Source organism: Galeopterus variegatus, unplaced genomic scaffold (assembly GCF_000696425.1).
Source record: "Galeopterus variegatus unplaced genomic scaffold, G_variegatus-3.0.2 Scaffold9726, whole genome shotgun sequence".
Classification (NCBI taxonomy): Eukaryota; Metazoa; Chordata; class Mammalia; order Dermoptera; family Cynocephalidae; genus Galeopterus; species Galeopterus variegatus.
The window spans coordinates 35,643-41,831 of NW_007735837.1; the positions used below are offsets into that span (position 1 = coordinate 35,643).

Sequence of the window (6,189 nt, forward strand, 5' to 3'; positions counted from 1 at the left end):
AAAGAAATAGTTAAGTTCAGAGCAAAATTAAATGAATAGAAACCAAAAAAAAAAAATGATACAGAAGATCAATGAAACATAAAGTTGCTTTTTTAAGAAGAAAAACAAGCCTCTTTTCTGGCTGCAACCATGGAGGGTGTCGAGATGAAAAAGAAGGTTCCTGCCATGCCAGAAACCCTTAAGAAGAAGCGAAGGAATTTCACAGAGCTGAAAGTCAAGTGCCTGAGGAAGAAGTTTGCCCTAAAGATGCTTTGAAAGGTGAGGAGGAAGCTAATCTATGAAAAAGCTAAGCACTATCACGGAATATAGGCAGATGTACAGAACTGACATTCATATGGCTGGGATGGCAAGAAAACCTGGCAACTTCTGCGTACCTGCAGAACCCAAATAAGCATTTTTCATCAGGATCAGAGGTATCAATGGTGTGAGCCCAAAGGTCCTAAAGGTGCTGCAGCTTCTTCACCTTTGTCAGATCTTCAATGCCCCCTTTGTTAACATCCTCAGCATGTTAACAAGGCTTCAGTTAACATGCTGAGGATTGTTGAACCATATATTGCTTGGTGGTACCCAAACCTAAAGTCAGTAAATAAACTAATCTACAAGCATGGTTATGGCAAAATCAATAAGAAGCGATTTGCCTTGACAGATAACCCTTTGATTATTCGATCTCCTGGTAAATATGGCACCATGTGCATGGAGGATCTGATTCATGAGATCTATTTGGTTGGAAAGTGTTTCAGAGAAGCAAATAACTTCCTGTGGCCCTTCAAATTATCTTTTCCACGGGGTGGGATGAAGAAGACCACTCATTTTGTGGAAGGTGGAGATGCTAGCAACAGGGAAGAACAGATCAACAGGCTTATTAGAAGGATAAACTAAGGTGTCTGCCATGATTGTTTTTGCAATCTGCTTAGTTAAAAAAAGTGACTGCTTTCCAATTGAAAAAAAAAGAAAAACAAAATAGACAAGTTATTAGCTATGTTAACTAAAAAAAGAGAGAAGACACAAATAACAAAAATTAGAAATGAAAAAAGATACAACTGATATCACAGAAGCACAAAGAATCATTAGAGACTTTTATAAACAACTATATGCCAACAAATTTGAAAATCTAAAGGAAACAGATAAATTTCTGGACACATATAACTACCAAGACTGAACCAGGAAGAAATAGAAACCTTAACACACCAATAATAAGCAATGAGATTGAAGCAGTTATCAGCGGTCTCCCAACAAAGAAAAGACCAGGACCAGACAGCTTTACTGCTAAATTCTATCAAACCTTTAAAGAGGAATTAATACCAATTCTCTTCAAACTATTCCAAAAAAACTGAAACAGAGACCATTCTCTCAAACTCATTTTATGAGGCTAGCATCACCCAGATAACAAAACCAGACAAAGATACAAAAGAGAAAACTACAGGCCAATACCTCTTATGAACATAGACATAAAAATCCTAAACAAAATAATAGCAATCAGAATACAGCAACACATCCAAAAAATTATACATCATCATCAAGTGGGAATTATCCCAGGGATGCAAGGATGTCAACATATGCAAGTCAATAACTGTGATACACCACATCAACCAAATCAAGGACAAAAACCATATGATCATCTCAATAGATGCAGAAAAAGCATTTGACAAAATTCAACATCCCTTCATGATAAAGACTCCCAGCAAATTAGGGATAGAAGGAAAGTACCCAAAACAATAAAAGTCATGTACTAAAACCCACCACAAATGGCATCCTGAATGGTATATATCACATTTATTGACTTGCATATGTTGAACCTTGAGAACAGGATCAAGATAAGGATGCCCACTCTTTCCTTTCCTATTTAACATAGTATTGGAAGTTCTAACCAGAGAACTCAGATAAGAGAAAGAAATAAAGGGCATCCAGATTGGAAAACACAAAGTCAACATGTCTCTGTTAGCAGATGACATAATCCTATATACAGAAAAAAATAAAGACTACCAAAAAACTCTTAGTGCTGATAAATAATTTCAGTAATGTTGCAGGACACAGAATCAACATGCAAAAATCAGCAGCATTTGTATACTCCAATAACAAACAGGAAGAAAAAGAAATCAAGAAAGCAAGCCCATTTACAATAGTCGCCAAAAAAATAAAATACCTAGGAATCAATTTAACCAAGGAGGTGAAAGATCTCTACAACAAGAACTACAAATCACTGCTGAAAGAAACCATAGAGGACATGAAAAGACAGAAAGACATTCCATGCTCTTGGATTGAAAGAATAAACATGGTGAAAATATCCATACTACCCAAAGTGATCCACAGATTCAATGTGATCCCTATCAAAATACCAGTGACATTCTTCACAGAAATAGAAAAAATAATCCTAACATTTATATGAAACAACAAATGACCCCAAATAGCCAAAACAATCCTGAGAGAAAAAAAATAAAGCCAGAGGCATTGCTCTACTTGACTTCAAATTATACTACAAAGCAATAGTAACTAAAACAGCATTGTACTGGCATAAAAACAGACACTCAGACCAATGGAACAGAATAGAGAACTCAGAAGTCAACCCACATACTTACAACCAACTGATATTTGACAAGGACAAGAGGAGGATACATTGGGGAAAGGACTGCCTCTTCAGTATATGGTGCTAGAGAAACTGGACTTCAATATATAGAAGAATGAAACAAGACCCTTACCTCTCGTCATTAACAAAATCAACTCAAAGTGGATTAAAGATTAAACACAGGACCTGAAACTATAAAACTACTAAAAGAAAACATAGTGGAAACACTTCAGGAAGTAGGACTGGGGAAAGACTTTATGAATAAGACCCCAAAGGGACAAGGAACAGAAGAAAAAAATAATCAAATGGGATTATATCAAAATAAAAAGCTACTGCACAGTAAAAGAAATAATTAGCAAAGCAAAAAAACAACCTACAGAATGAGTGAAAACAATTAAAAACCATGTATCTGACAAGGGATTAATATCCAGAATATACAAGGAACTCAAACAACTTAACAGCAAGGAAACAAATAACCCAATTAAAAATGGACAAAGGAGCTGAATAGGCATTTCTCAAAGGAAGATATCCGAATGGCCAACAGACACATGAAAAAATGCTGAACATCACTAAGCATAAGGGAAATGCACATCAAAACCACATTGAGGTATCATCTCACCCCAGTTAGACTGGTTATTATCAAAAGACAGAGAATAGCAAATGCTGGTGACAGTGCGGAGAAAGGGGAACCCTCCTACACTGTTGGTGGGACTGTAAATTGGTGCAGCCATGGTGGAAAATGATATGGAGTTTCCTCATACAACTACAGATAGAACTGCCATAGGACCCAGCAGTTCCATTTCTGGATATATACCCAATGGAATGGAAGTCATGGCAAAGGGATACCTGCACTTCCATGTTCATCACAGCACTGTTTATAATTGCCAAGAATTGTAACCAACCTAAATGCTCATGGTTGGATGACTGGATAAGGAAAATGGGGTATATTTACCTAATGGAATACTACTCAGCTATTAAAAAGAATGAAATTCTGCCATTTGCAGCAACAGGGATGAACTTAGAGAAAATCATGTTAAGTGAAATGTCAGGCATAGAAAGAAAAATACTACATGTTCTCACTCATAAGTGGGAGCTAAAAAATAAACATATAAATTTTAAAGATAATGAAAGAAAGAAAGAATCAATACAGCAGTCACAGCAGTACATTGAACTTTCAAAAGGAGAGAACAGAACTTAGGTTACCAGTGGTGGGAAAGGAGGAAGGGGCAGAAGGATAAGGGAGGAATTGGTAAAGGGCCACAAAGAGAGATTACATTGTATATTGTTAAACATACTAATTATCCTGATTTTAACATCATGTATTGCACATAGGTATTGATATTGAACTCTGTACCCCATGGATATGTACAGTCAACTATGTTACAATAATAAAAAAATGAAATTAAAATAAATAAAAATAAAAAAGCCATACAATATTATTTTGCTGCAGATTATCTTTATTTCCTTTACATTTTTTGTATTGCTTTACAATGAATTTCAAAACTAAAAATCTTGTTACATTCTGTGCTTCAAAAGCAACTCAAAGTAGAAAAGACAAGTAGTATTTACAACTATTTATATTAAACTTATTCCCGAGTCAGCATCAATTTCTATTAACTCTAAATTGCTATTTCTGCAATTTCAGTGTTTATCCATTGTAAATATACTTTCACAATTCTTTCTTCCAGCAAAAGTTTGTTCTGCACCTATAAAGGTCTTCATTTACTAAACTGTTATGAAATTCTGTGCTATCAAAACTAAGATATTTTCTATAGAAATCATATATTTGCCAAAATTTTCATCAGAAAGTAGAGTTTTCAAAGCATACTTGCTTTATCAAGATTTATATTACATAGAAAATTAAGTATGCACTATATGGTAAGGAAAACGTTAAGATAATTACTTAAAAGAGGCTTATTGCAATTTTCTTTGATATTAATACAAAGAAATACCTTTCTCCCGCCTTCTCTTCATGTTTCTCAACTTATCAGAAAAGCATTTCAACCAAATTTTAGTAAGTGAAAAGCTTTTATGCTTTCAACAGTATATTATGGGCTCTGAGACAAATGATGTGTACTGAGACAGAATCCCTGCCCTGAAGCAACGTAAACCCCAGTTGGGAAATGGGCTGTATCTTCTCTTTCTTTAGTCAGCTTGGTGTACAAAAAGGTAGTTATTGGAAAGGTAAAGGATCCACTCTCTTTAATATTCTTGAGTACAGCACACCTTACAGTCAACAAATAACTTCATGTAAAACAAGACAAGAGATAGTTCCAGTCATTTCTGGTTCTCTCCCCTCACCTTGCAGATATAAAACTTACATGGTGCCGTTCCTTTCCTGCCCTTTTGAAATGTAATGAATCCGTATAAAATGAAGGGAAAAGGGAAAAAAAAGGTAGAGAAAATAAAATCTTTTAATTATTCCTGCTGCTTTCCATTAGCAGCAGAGAAACATTTTTAAAGTCCATGTCAAATTTAACCACTTTTCTGTGACTATTGAGCGAATTTGTCATTTTGGGTAGGTTCCAAAATCAAGTGAGTATCTTTATTGTATTTGTTTTGATAAAATGTGGAAGTCTCTATTCTTGTAATTAGCATAGCATATTAGAAAAAAATCTCATGGAAAAAGTTAAGCTTTATTTCCAAATGTTGAAATAATTCATAAAACATCATCTAAATGATTTACAAAGTGTTTCTGAATGTATAATTTTTAATGACTATACTCTTTGGCAACAAGTAAATGAATGGGCTTTTATGACTCATTATTTGAATAATTGTAGGTAAAGAAAGCTATTAGAATTGTTCATTAAAGATCCATAAAATATCCTTTCCCCACTAAGGTTTTTCTCTTGAAAAAAGATTAAGCACTCTTTGCACAATGGTTTCAAGGATGTCACTCATTAACATTATGTCTGTAATAAAACATTTAAAGTCGAGGTGGCATTTCCCTTAAACACTCTGGTTCTACATATTAAAGCTTAGTGTTTCAAGATTACTAACCCATATTATACTAAAATTTGGTATAAAATATGGCTGTGTTTTTAGGAATGCTGCAGTAAAATGTGTTTTTTAATAATAGGAATGATACAGAAACAATTTTGGTATGCTCTGGTATTTAATTTTACCAATTATAAATGTGAACATTTGATGTATAGTGAAATACTTGGTAACATGCTGTGGGAAATAACTGTCAAATGTGACAAGATAAAAATACATAATTTCCTCTGTAGGTCAGCAGCTTAACTTTTGAAAATAATAACTTGGATTTCTTCAGCAAAAGTCACAGGAATACATAAATAGCCTGTTGTAATTAAGATAAGGAAAAAAAATTCAGAAGGCACAAACTAATTTAGAGTTACTGCTCAATAAGTCAGTTCCATAAAACTATTTCTGATATAGTTGAATAGTTTTTGAGTTCAACAAATTAAAAAGAAAAATCGGAAACTAATCAGCCGGTTTCCAAGGAAAGATGGTGACGGGTCTGAGCGGCTGTGCCAGGAGACGTGCGCTGTGATACCAGAGTATTGTTTGCATTTCCAAGAGCAAAAAAAGGCGAATAATTCTCTCAACAACGATCCTACATCGACAAACAAGCGGCAGCAGGTTCGAGGCTTTGGGGCCGACAC

General features: G+C 34.5%; 1 pseudogene; it reads left to right on the forward strand.

Annotated features, from left to right (window-relative positions):
• Positions 1–129: 129 nt before the first annotated feature.
• On the forward strand, positions 130–944 carry LOC103609533 (annotated as a pseudogene).
• Positions 945–6,189: the final 5,245 nt, after the last annotated feature.